This window comes from Orycteropus afer, unplaced genomic scaffold (genome assembly GCF_000298275.1).
Source record: "Orycteropus afer afer isolate SDZICR_OR568_19922 unplaced genomic scaffold, OryAfe1.0 scaffold00081, whole genome shotgun sequence".
NCBI classification, from domain to species: domain Eukaryota; kingdom Metazoa; phylum Chordata; class Mammalia; order Tubulidentata; family Orycteropodidae; genus Orycteropus; species Orycteropus afer.
This window is the reverse complement of record NW_006921668.1, coordinates 8780612-8794799: the sequence shown is the minus strand read 5'-3', so window position 1 is coordinate 8794799 and position 14188 is coordinate 8780612.

Genomic DNA, 14188 nt, shown 5'->3' with positions numbered 1-14188 from the left:
GTAAACAGGGAACCAGAGATATCAATTGACAAATGAGGACAACTACAAACCAAAAAAAGGGAAAAAAATTGTGTAGTTACAAAACTTCTAAATGGTAGGGAAGTTCAGACAACTGCAAGATAGAATGGACTGTTGTAAACTTGGGAAGAAAATGATAAATCACAGGGTAACCTCAAAGAAAAATGATAAACCTTCACATCAAAATAAAAAAGAGGATTAGCACAAATATTTAGTAAATACCAAAACAATAGCCATGAAGGAAGTGTTAATATGATTCACAAACAAAACAAGCTCAGCACAGAAAATTATATGGAACAAGAAAATCAGGAATGCCACAAAAAAAAGTACATGACAGAATGACAGCAACAAATTCATACCTGTCAATAATAACATATTTGACAACAGACTTATCTCTAAAATTTATAGAAAACTCCAATACCTCAACAACAAAAAGATAAGCAATCTTTTTGTTCAGAAGACATGAATAGACACTTCACCAAAGAGGATATTCAGCAAATACATGAAGAAATGCTTATGATCATTAGCCATTAGAGAGATGCAAGTCAAAATGACAATGAGATACCATCTTACCCCAACGTTAATGGCAAAGTTTAACAAGACAGAAAATAAATGCTGGCGAGGATGTGCAGAGATTGGACTCTCATACACTGCTCGTGGGACTACAAAATGATATAACTACTGTGGAATGTGGTATGGCAATTCCTTAAAAAGTTGGAATTAGAAATACCATTTGACCTAGCAATCCCATTACTATGTATATATCCAAAAGTAGTAAAAGCAAGGACAAGAACAGATATTTGCACACCCAAGTTTATCACAGCACTATTTACAATAGCAAAAAGATGGAAACAACCTATGTGCCCATCAACAGAAGAATGGATAAGCAAACTATGGTACATACACATGATGGAATACTATGAAACACTAAAGACTAATGTAGAATCTGCCAAACACCACATGACGTGAATGAACTTGGAGGACATTATGGTGAGTGAAATAAGTCAATAACAAAAAGAAAAATATAGTATTAGTTCATTATTGTAAAAAGTCAAGAAAAGGTTTATATATGGAAAGAAACTTTCATTGTTGGTTAACAGGGATGGGAAGGGAAGGCAGAGAATACAGGAAAAAAAAATGCATTGACCTCTGTCACTTTAGTTTTGTGTATTTCACTGTACATAAATTATATTTCAATAAAATAAGTGTTGGGGGGTGGGGAAAATGTTGCAAGAGTATATTGACAGAGAACTTCCAGAAATGCAAGCTGGATTCAGAAGAGGACATGGAATGAGGGATATCATTGCTAATGTCAGATGGATCTTGCTTCAAAGCAAAGAATACCAGAAAGATGTTTACTTGTGTTTTATTGACCATGCAAAGGCATTTGACTGTGGATCAAAACAAATTGTGGATAACATTGAGAAGAATGGGAATTCCAGAACATTTTGTTGTACTCATAGGGAACCTGTACATAGACTAGGCAGCTGTTGTTTGAACAGAACAAGCGGACACTGCATGGTATAAAATCAGGAAGGGAGTGTGTCAGGGTTTTATCCTTTCACCATGCTTAGTTAATCTGTATGCTGAACAAATAATCCAAGAAGCGGGACTATATGAAGAGGAACATGGCATCAGGATTGGAGGAAGAATCATTAACAACCTGTGATACAAGGACAACACAACTTTGGTTGCTGAAAGTGAGGATAACTTGAAACACTTACTGATGAAGATTGAAGACTACAGTCTGCAATATGGATTACACCTCAATATAAAGAAAACAAAAATCCTCACAACTGGACCTATAAGCAGCATCACAATAAATGGAGAAAAGATTGAAATTGTCAAAGATTTCATATTACTTGGTTCTATAATCAACACCAACAGAAGCAGCAGTCAGGATATCAGACGATGTATACGCACTGCCATCAAGTTGGATCTGACCCATAGCGACCCCTCCTTGGTTGCTGAGGTAGTATCACTAAGGAAGTAGATTGTCCAACCTTCCTTCTGAGGAGTGGCTGATGAGTTTGAACCTCCAGCCTTCTAGTTAGCAGTCCAATGCCTTAGGCACTATGCCACAAATTGGCTGCAAAAGACCTTTTTCAAGTGCTGAAGAGCAAAGATGTCTCCTTGAGGGCTAAGGTGTGCCTGACACAAGCTGTGGTATTTTCAATCACCTCATACCAATGTGAGTGCTGGACAGTGAATAAGAAGACCGAAGAAGAGTTAATGCTTTTGAGTGGTGGTACTGGCTACAAAAACTAACAAATCTGTCCTGGAAGAAGTGCAGCGAGAATGGCCAGACTTCGTCTCACTTACTTTGGTCATGTTGTCTTCTGACAACCAGAGACCATTCCCTGGAGAAGGATGTCATACTTGGTAAGGTGGAGAATCCACGAAAGAGGGGAAGGCCCTCAATGAGATGGATTGACACAGTGGCTGCAACAATGGGCTCAAGTATAGCAAGGATCATGGAGCTGGTATGGGACCAGCAATGTTTCATTCGGCTGTGCATGGGGTCGCTATGAGTCTGAGAGATGACTTGATGGCACCTAACAACACAACAACAACAATGTCCTTCTCCAGGGACTGGCCTCCCCTGATAACATGCCTAAAGTACAAAAGACAAAGTCTCACCATCCTTCCTTCAAAGGAACGTTCTATTGGTACGTCTTCCAAGAGGTTCTTCTGGCAGTCTGTGGAATATGCAATATTCATTGCCAATACCATAATTCAAATGCATCAATTCTTCTTTGCTCTTCCTTATTAATTTTCCAGCTTATGCATATGAGGCTATTGAAAATGGCATGGCTTGAGTCAGGCACAGGCACACCTTAGTTCTCAAAGTGACGTGTTTGTTTTTTAACACCTGAAAGAGATCTTTTGCTGCAGATTTGCCCAAAGTATTACATTGATTTATTTCTTGACTACTGCTTCTGTGAACATTTATTATGGATCCAAGTAAAATGAAATCTTTAACATCTTCAATAGTTTCTCCATTTATCATGATGTTGCATATTGATTTAGCTATTTTCTTTTTGTTAGTATTATTTATTTATTTATATGGTGATTTAGGTAACAGTTTACAGAACAAATAGATTTTCCAGCCAACAATTCATACATTTTGATTCATGACATTGATATTAATTGCAATCCCCACAATGTAACAACACTTTTCTCACTTCCTCCCCGTGTTTACTATTTCCCTTCGTCCTTCTTCCCTATCCTTTTCTGTCTTCTGAGCTTTGTCCCTAGAAAATTCTGCCTTTTTGATTTCATATGGTTAATTGTTCTAATGAATGAATATATCACTAGTGTTATGGTGAACCTTATAAGCCTGTCTAGTATTTGGCTGAAATTTGAGTGACAAGAGTGAGTTCAATTCCAGGTTGAAGGCTGTTTAAGGGCCATAGTCTCAGGAGTTTCTCAAGTCTCTATTAGCCTACTAAGTATCATTTATTTTATGACCTCCTATTGTGATCTTTTTCAGAGTCGTCAGCCCTGGTAGCCAGGCACCATCAACTTGTTCTGGTATCATGGTCGTGGTGGAGGCTGGGATATATGTGATCTAGTTTTTTTGATTAATTGTTTCCTTGCATCTTTGATTTTCTTCATTTTTCTTTGCTCTGGATAGGGGGAGACCAATGGTTGCACTTTAGATGGCCACTCACAACTTTTAAGACCCCAGTCTCGAGTCACCAGAGTAAGATCATTGTTTTTGTAGACTATGTTATGCCAATGGAACTCATTGTCCTCTGAGGCTATGGTCCTGAACCCCCAGGCCTAACAATTCATTCCCTCAAGTTGTTTTTCTGGCTAAGAATTTTTCATAAATTTGTCCCCTGTACACTCTACTATATTCATGGTATATTTGTAGCACATATAAATACATATGTAGAGATAACTTCTATCAAATCTATCTGTATTCACGGGTGTAGTCCTGTTCATCGTCCCACCTTTGTTCACCTTGAGTGTCTATCAATGTATCTACTCATAGATCATTGTTTATTACTGCTATTGCAGGATTCTATATGTAATAGTATTTACCTTTCTTTCTTTATTCTGAGATGTAAATCATATTTAAAGTTGTAATTTTTGTATTCATCAGTAAGTGCTTCAAGTCTTCTTCACTTTCACCAAGCAAGGTAGTGTCACCTGCATATCACAGGTTGTTAATGAGTCTTTCTCCAACTCAGGTGCTGCATTCTTCTTTATATAGTCCTATTTCTTGGATTATTTCCTCAGCATACATATTGAATAAGTATGGTGAAAGGATACAACACTGATGCACGTATTTCCTAATTTAAACCACACAGTATCCCCTTTTTCTATTCAAATGACTGCCTCTAGGTCTATGTACAGTTCCTCATGAGCAAAATTTAGTGTTCTGCATTTCCCATTCTTTGCAATGTTATCATAATTATTATCCAAATTGCTTGGTGTAGTCAATAAAACACAGATAAATATCTTTCTAGTATCCTCTGATTTCAGCCAAGATCCATCTGGCATCAGCAATGATATCCCTCATTCCATGTACTCTTCTGAATTCAGCTTGAATTTCTGGCAGTTTTCTGTCAATGTACTGCTGTAGTCATTTTTTAATTACCTGTAGGAAAATTTTACTTGCATGTGATATTAATGATATTGTTTGATAATTTCCACATTCTTTTGGAACACCTTGCTTTGGAAATGGATACAAGTATAAATCTTCTCCAGTTGGTTGGTCAGATAGCTGTCTTTCAAATTTCTTGGCATAGATGACTGAGTGCTTACCACGTTATACTCATTTGTTGAAACATCTCAATTGGTATTCCATCAATTCCTGGACCCTTGTTTTCCACTAGATGCTCTGGTGGCACAGTGGCTAAGGCATTTGGCTGCTAACCAAAAGGTCAGCAGTTTGAACCCATCAGTTGCTCCATGGGAGAAAGTTGAAGCAGTCTGCTTCTGTAAAGATTTACAGCCTTGAAAATCCTATGAGGCAGTTCTACTCTGTCCTATAGGATCACTATGAGTCAGAATTGACTTGATGGCAGTGGATTTGGTGTTGGTTGTTTTTCACCAATACCTTCAGTTTAGCTTAGACTTCTTTCTTCAGTACCATTGGTTCTTAACCATATACTACCTCATGAAATGATTAAATATCAACCAGTTATTTTTGGTACAGTGATTCTGTGTATTCCTTCCATCATCTTTTGATGCTTTCTGTGTCATTCAGTTCTTTGCCCATAGAACCCTTTAGTATTGCAACTCAAGGTACGAAGTTTTTCTTTTGTTCTTTCAGCTTGAGAAATGCTTAATAAGGGTGTTCTTTCCTTTTTGTTTTCTAACTCCAGGTCTTTTCATATTTCATTATAATACATTTTTTTTTTCTTTTTGAGCCATCATTTGAAATCGTATGTTCATTTCTTTTACTTTATCATTTTTTCCCCCACTTTAACACTTTTCATTCAAGAGCAAGTTTCAGAGTCTCTTCTGGCATCCATTTTTGTCTTTTCTTTATTTCTTATCTTTTTAATGACCTTTTGCTTTCTTCATGCATGGTAGCCTTAATGTCATCCAATAACTCATCTGGTCTTCAGTTATTGGTATTCAATGTATCAAATCTATCTTGAAATAGTCTCTAAACTCAGGTGGGAAATACTCAATGTAGTGTTTTAGTTCTCCTGTACTTGTTTTAATTGTCTTTACCTTCAACTTGAGCTTGCATATAAGCAATTGAAAGTCTGTTGCACAGTCAGCCCCTGGTCTTGTTCTGACTATTGATATTGAGCTTCTCCATCAACTCTTTCCACAGAGGCAGTCAGTTTGATTATTGTGTGTTCCCTCTGGTGAGAGCCACAAGTATAATCACTGTTGATGTTGTTGAAAAAAGGTAATTCCAATGAATAGTTCACTGATCTTACAGAATTCTATCATGGGATCTCCAGCTTATTTTCTATCACCAAGGTCATATTTTCCAGCTACTGATCCTTCTCCTCTGTTTCCAAGTTGCACATTCTGATCACAAGTAATTATCAAGGCATCATGATTTCATGTTTGATCAGTTTCAGACTGCAAAATTTGGTGTAAAAAATCATAAATTTCTTCATCTTTGTCTTTAGTGATTGATGCACAAATTTGAACAGTAGTTTCATTAACTGGTCTTCCCTATAAGCATAAGAATATTATCCTATCACTGACAGCATTATATGCCAGGATAGATTTTGAAATGTTCTTTTGGCAATGAATACAATTTCATTTCTCTTCAATTTGTCATTCCTGGCATAGTAGACCATATATTTGTTTAATTCATAGTGGCCAATACCAGTCCACTTCAGCTCACTAGTGCCTAGGTTATCAATTTTCAAGCATTCCATTTCATTTTGACAACTTCAAATTTTCCTAGATCCATACTTCATGCATTGCTCTTTCCAGTTACTACTGGAAGTTTGAAGCTGTTTCTTGTCATTTTGAGTTATGGCACATCAGCAAATCAAAGTCCTGAAAGCTTTACTCCATCCACGTCATTAAGGTCAAGTCTACTTTGAGAAAACAGCACTTCTTCATTCATATTTTGAGTGCTTTCCAAGTTGAGAGGCTCATCTTCCAGCACTATATCAAAGTTCTGTTGCTATTCATAAGTTTTTCACTGGCCAATTTTTTCACATGTACAGTGTCAGGTCTTTATACTCAGTCCTAATATTAAAGCTCTGCTGAAACCTGTGTACCATGGATATACCTGTTGGCATTTTGATATACCAGTGGTATAGCTTCCAGCATCACAGCAGCACATGTCACCACAGTATGGCAAACTGGCAGACAAGTGTTAGTGTTCAGGTATATGACAAGCATTTCCAAGATTTTCATGGTGACTGAATAGTTTCTCATTTCTAATTCAAGGATCTATGACAAAATATAAATGTAAATGGCTTTACTTCATTGTCAGCAGAAAATAAACTTAATGTGCTTCTCTTCTCCTATATCATTCTGTGCCTCTTTCAGAATTTAGATGCAAAATATGCTTCTTTGAAAATGTAAAAGGTAGATCTCAGTTACTTAAATGATGTTGTATGAAAATCAATAAGAATAAAATTTTAGATGCAAAGAGCCCTCACATATCCTTTAAGGAGACATTGAACACAAAGATGATGGATGGCTCAGAGAAGACTAAGATATCTTCAATTATATTTCATGAGTAAATGTTGCCCAAAGGCACAGCTGTCCAGAACTGCAGGTACTTTAATAACCAAAGAGCTTTGAAGGGGAAAGAAAAAGATGGGAAATACAAAATCATGGACAATGACCTGAACAATTTGAATGATCAAAAGTGGAAGACGAAATGAGAAGATGATCCCTAATGCCAGTTAAATAAATATTTGCTAATTTAACTAATTATTTGAAAACTAAGTTTCTCATAAAAGGGGTCATATGACACTCCAGAAAGGACATAAAGAGAAAAAAAGTTTATTTCTTCAGAAGTCTAAAGAGGGACAATAGCCATAATAGGCAGAAATATATAGTTATATTCCACTGACCATACCCCAATGGTCAGGTGTTAGAGGAAAGGAGGGAATAAATCATTGCTGTATGTCACAGCTAAAAGCACAGACTGAAGCCAGATTGACCGGATTCAAATCCTAACTCTCCCATTTACTTGGTGAGTAACTTGGACAAGTTACTTAACCTCTCCATGCCTCAGTTTCATCTGTAAAATGAGGATGAAGACATTAGTTCTTATCCAAAAATTGTTTGTGAGAACTAAAGGTATACACCCACACCCACACCCACACACACTCATACAAGCACAGATGTTCTCTCTCTAAAAGAGTTCTTGGCAGTCCATAAGAATATATAAAAAATTGTTATTACTGGAGTTCAGGCAAGATGGTGGAATAGGCAGACAAGCTATGCAGACCTTCTCCAACAAAGCAATGAGAAACCAATACAAAAAATGATCCTGGAATCCTGAGCTTTGGAGATAAGGATAAAGAAGTGGATTAAATACCAACTAGTAGAAGAACCTGAATGAAACAATGAGTGAGGTGATAAATGGAGCTATGGACTGCCAGTTGTCCTGGGGGCACAGCCATTTTGAATATTTCCAATAGGAACCTGTAAATCTGCTCTACTCATGGAAGACTGTATGAAAAAGGACTACATGAGTGCCTGCCAACCAGAAAGGAAAATAGCGGGGAAGGAAACAATGAACCTGTGAACTGCCAGGAGCTGTCCTGAGGGTGTATGCATTTTGAATGGTTTGTAGGTGGTGGGCATGGCCATATTGGATGTATACAAGTGGCATTACTACCTGGACAGAGACATAAGAGTGGGCTCTGCTTGTGGGGACAGCACAGGTGACCACTATGAAGGCTGATGACTGGAAAGGTGTCATATTCTCCTTGTTGCTCTTATACCCCACACCCTCTTGGTGAACAGGAGTGTGGCCATCTCACATCTCCACAGACTTTCCTGAGTAGCCGGAATTCCATCGCCATCTGTCCCTTGACAAAGCCTGAGTGGCTGTGCTCTGCTCCCCACTTTAATGTTTTTGTTTGTTTACTTTTAAATTATTCCTTTTACCTTTCTCCTTTCTTCCTGTTTTTTTCCTCTTTCCAATCCCTGGTTCTTGGTTTCTTTTTTCTTTCCTATTTTTTCTTTTCCATTTTCCTAGTTCCTTCTTTCTTCCTTCTTTTAGTTCTTCCTATCCCTTGTTTTTCCTTTTAGAGTTTTCCCATATTTTTCTTTACTATTCTTTAATTCTTGCTCTTTTCTCTCATTCCTCCCTCCCTAGATAGTGTGGCATTTTTTTCTTTTCCTTTCTATTTTTCTCATTTTTCTTTTATCATTTTAAAATATATGTTGAAAATTCTTTTTCTTTTTCATTGAATTTATTTGTCTTGTGTGTGTGTGTGTGTGTGTGCAATTGTTCCTGTTTGTTTATGTGGTTTGAGTTTTTGCTCTCTTGTTTTTATTTATTTATTTATTTGGTGTTATTTTCATTTTTGTCCAACTGAGTGGGAGGCAGAGACCAGTCCCACACAACCCAGCCATACATGCACCTCCTGCATTCCTATCCACTGAAGGAGGGCCATGATTTGCTTTTGCACCAACTGACCAAAAGGCAACAGTCAATACCAGCTCAACTCACCCTCAATTGCTCTTTAAGGAGAACTAACAGAGATCTACGCATACACTCTCATTTTCTATCACACCCACCAAGAGACAGATGATGAGTGCCTATGTGCTAAAAATTAGCAAATAGAGGAGCACAGTACCCTGCTCATGAGATATATCAAAACAAAATAAAAGGGGAAAAAATCTTGTGTGAATCACGCCAACATACAACTACAAATTAAATATAAATACAACAACACCACAATGTCTCAGACACAACAGACCATCACAATCAACACAAAAAAAACAACATAAAGTAGTAGAAATGAGGGGCCAGAATACAAACCTGAAAAAATCCCTGAGGAAGAAGCAGCATTGGAACTCTGATAAGGAATTCAAAAGAATTATGTTTGGATACCTTAAACAGATTGAGACACAGATCAAAGTAAATACTGACAAAATTAAGGAAAATACAGACAAAATTCTAGATCAATTTAGGAAAACAATAGAAGAAAAAATTGACAAAATAAACAAAATATTAGAAATGATACAAAAACAATGAATAGAAATCCAGAAGATTAATACGAAGATTTCAGAAATAGATAACACACTGAATAAACAAAGGAGTCTAATTGGATCAAAGAAAGACAGAATTAATGAGATTGAAGAAAGCCTGAGATTCATGTGCGAGAGTGTCAAGAGGAATAACCTACATGTAATTGGAATTCCAAAACAGATAAAACCACAGAGAAAATTGTCAAAAATTTGTTGGGATAGAATTTCCCTAATATGATGAAAGATGAGAATAAAGACAACTTTATTAAGTGTCTTAATAAAATCCTGGAATTTCTTGTTGTATACTAGAACACCAACACTCATCTGCCAGTTTGCCAGCAAGAAATTCAATGAATCCCAAACAGGATACACCTCAAAAGAAAATTGCCAAGACATATCATCTTCAAACTCACCAAAACCAAAGACAAAGAAATAATCCTGAAAGCATCACAAGAAAAATGAAAAGTTATCTACAAATGGCAACCAATAAGACTAAGCTCTGATTTCTCAGCAGAAATCATGCAGACAAGGAAATGGGATGATATATATATATATATCCCTGAAAGAAAAAACTTCCAACCAAGAATTATATACTCAGCAAAACTGTCCTTCAAATATCAAATATGAAGGTGAGATTGGGAGATTTCCAGATAAGCAGAAATTAAGGGAAATTATTAAAATCAGACCAACATTACAAAAGATGTTAAAAGGGAGTCTTTTAAACACAGAACAACAACAGCAAACAACAATTGATGATAAACATGCATGATGACATAACCCAGAAACCAATGCAGTTATAGAAGTATCCAAAGTAAAATAAGCTTACAAGATTACCGGGAACCAGAGACATCAATTGGTAAATGAGGATAATTACAAACCAAAAAGAGGGAATAAATAATGTAGTTTCAGAACTTCTAAATGGTGAGGAAGTCAAGACAATTGTGAGATAGAGCAGACTGTTTTAAACTTGGGAAGAAATTAATAAATCACAGGGTAACCTCAAAGAAAGATGATAAGCCATTGCATCAAAATAAAAAACAGAAGCATAAATATTTAGTGAACACTAAAACAATAGCAATGAAGGCAATGATAACACAATTCATAAACAAAATGAGATCAGCACAGAAAATTGTATGGAACAAAGAAATCAGCAACACCACAAAAACACACACAGTGTTTCATCCTTGTGGATAATTACACTGAATGGAAATGGATTAAATGTACCACTCAAGAGATGGAGAGTTGCAGACTGGATAAGAAAACATGACCCATCTGGTAGAGCCTCTGTCTACCAGAGACTCACCACAGACACAAAGACAAAAAAGAAACTGAAAACCAAAGGTTGGAAAATGATATATCATGCAAATGGCAACCAAAAAAGGCAGAAATGGGAATATTAATTTCTGATAAAATAGACTTTAAGACATAAATGACTGTTAGAGATAAAGAAAGACTTTATATATTGATTAAAAGACCAATTGAACAAGAGGACATAACCATAATAAACATCTAGGCACCCAATAAAAGAGCTCCAAAATACGCAAATCAGACTTTGACAGAATTGAAAACACAAATAGATGAATTCACAGTAATAGTGTTGTTGTTGTTATGTGCCATCGAGTTGGACCCGACTCATAACAACCCCTCCTTGGGTTTCTGAGGCAATATCACTACGGAAGTAGATTGCCCCATCTTCCTTCCAAGGAGTGGTTGGTGGGTTTGAACCGCCAGCCTTCTGGTTAGCAGTCAAGTGCCATAGGCACTAGGCTACCAGAGCTCCCCACAGTAATAGTGTTGTTGTTGCTGTTGTTTGCCGTTGAGTCGGCCCCGACTCATAGCGACCCCTCCTTGGGTTTCCAAGGCAGTATCACTACAGAAGTAGGATTGCCCAACCTTCCTTCCGAGGAGTGGCTGGTGGGTTTGAACCGCCAACCTTCTGGTGAGCAGTCAAGTGCCTTAGGCACTATGCTACTTTAATACACCACTTTCGATCAAAGATTGAGCAACTGGAAGAAACTCAACAAAGAAATAGAACTAAAGAATATGATCAACCAACTTCACCTTATAGACATCTACAGAGCACTTCACCCAACAGCAGCACAATATACATTCTATTCCAGTGCACATGGAACATTCTCCAGGATAGACCATATGTAAGGCCACAAAGCAAGCCTCAATAAATTTAAAAACACTGAATACTGCAAAGCATCATCTCAGATCACAATGCTATAAAATTAGAAATCAACACTAGGAAGACCAACAGAAAAAGAACAAATGCATGGGAAATTTATTACATCCTCTTAAAAAATACTGGGCAATAGAAGAAATAAAACATGAAATTAAAAAATCCCTTCAATAAAATGGAAATGAAAACATAACATACCAAAATCTTTGAGACACAGCAAAAGCAGTGATCAGGGGGCAATTTATAGCAATAGTTGCACAAATTAAAAAAGAGGAAAGAGCCAAAATCAACATTGTGACCAAACATCTCCAACAGATAGAAAACAGCTTCAAGAAAAGCCTATAGGCACCAGAACAAAAGAAATAATAAAGATTCAAGCAGAAATAAATGAAATAGAAAATAGAAAGACAATAGAAAAACCAACAAGAGTAGAAGTTGGTTCTTTGAAAAGATTAATAAAATTGACAAACTACTGGTAAAATTAACAAGATAAAAGAAAGAGAAGATGCAAATAACACAAATAAGAAATGAAAGGGGTGATGTCACAACAGAATCAACAGAAATAAAAAGACTATCAGGATACCATGAAGAGCTGCCAAACCAAACTCACTGCCATCAAGTCAAATCCGACTCATAGCAACCCCTCCTTGGGTTTCTGGTGTGGTATCACTACAGAAGTAGATTGCCCAATTTTCCTTCTGAGGAGTGGCTAGTGGGTCTGAACCACCAGCCTTCTGGTTAGCAGTGAAATGCCTTAGGCACTATGCTACCAGAGCTCCTATGAAGAACTATAACAAATTTGGAGATGAAAACCTAGATGAAATGGACAGATTTCTAGAACAACACTACTAACCTAAACTAACACAGACTGAGGTAGAAAATTTTAACAGACTCAACAAAATAAAAAATTGAACAGGTTGTAAAAAAACTACAAACGAAAAAATTCCTGGCCCAGATGGTTTCTGTAAATCACTCAGAGAACAATTCACACCAATCCTCAAACTATTCTAGAACATAGAAAAGGATGAAATGCTCCCAAATTCATGTTATAAAGCAAGAATAACACTGATACCACAACCAGGCAAAGACACCCATAGAAAGGAAAATAACAGACCAATATCTCTCATGAATGTAGATGCAAAAATCTTCAACAAAATCCTACCTAATAGACTCCAACAACATATCAAAAAAATAATACATCATGATCAAGTGGGATTCATACAAGGTATGGAAGGATGGTTAGACATTAGAAAAACAATTAACGTAATCCATCACATAAGTAAAATAAAGAAAAAGAACCACATAGTCGTATCAATAGATGCAGAAAAGGCTTTTATAAAATCCATCTGTTCCTGATAAAAGCTCTCAGAAAAAAATAGAAATAGAAGGTAAATTCCTCAACGTAACAAAGGGAGGGCATATATACAAAAACAACAGCCAACATTTTTCTCAATGGAGAGAGATTGAAACCATTCACCTTGTGAACAGGGTCCAGACAAGGATGCCCTCTATCTCCATTTATATTCGACATTGTATTGAAAATCCTAGCCAGGGCAATAAGACAAGAAAGGGAAATCAAAGGCATCCAAATTGGTAAGGAAGAAGTAAAACTTTCTCTATTTACAGATGACATAATCTAATATACATAGAAAACACAAGATATTCAGCAAGAAAACTATTGAAACTTATTGAAAGATTTAGTATAGTGGCAGAATACAAAATCAACATACAAAAATCAATTTGATTCCTCCACAACAGCAAAGAGGTCTCTGAAAAGGAAATAAGGAAATCAATGGCTTTTACAGTAATAACGCAATGCACTGCCGTTGAGTTGGATCTGACTCATAGTGACCCTTCTTCGGGTTTCCAAGGCAGTATCTCTGCAGAAATAGATTGCCCAACCTTCCTTCTAAGGAGTGGCTGGTGGGTTTGAACCACCATCCTTCTGGTTAGCAGTCACATGCCTTAGGCAGTAAATCACCATAGAATACTTGGGAATAAAGTTACAAGGAGCACAAAAGACTTATACAAAGAAAACTACAATACACTACTTCAAGAAACTATAAGAGCTCTGCATAAATGGAAGAAAATGCCATGCTCATAGATAGGAAGATTGTACATTGTGAAAATGTCAGTACTACTGTGATAGTTGAAGCTGTGTGTCAGCTTGGCTGGACCCCAGTTCTGTGTGGTTGTTCCCATGATGGGATCGGATGACTGTGTTCTAAGTGGTCAATCTGTTCAAGGGAAGCTTCCCTAGGGGTGTGGCCTGCTTCCAGGATATCAAGGGACATCCTGGGAAGAGAGACATTCTTCTATGGATTGGGATTC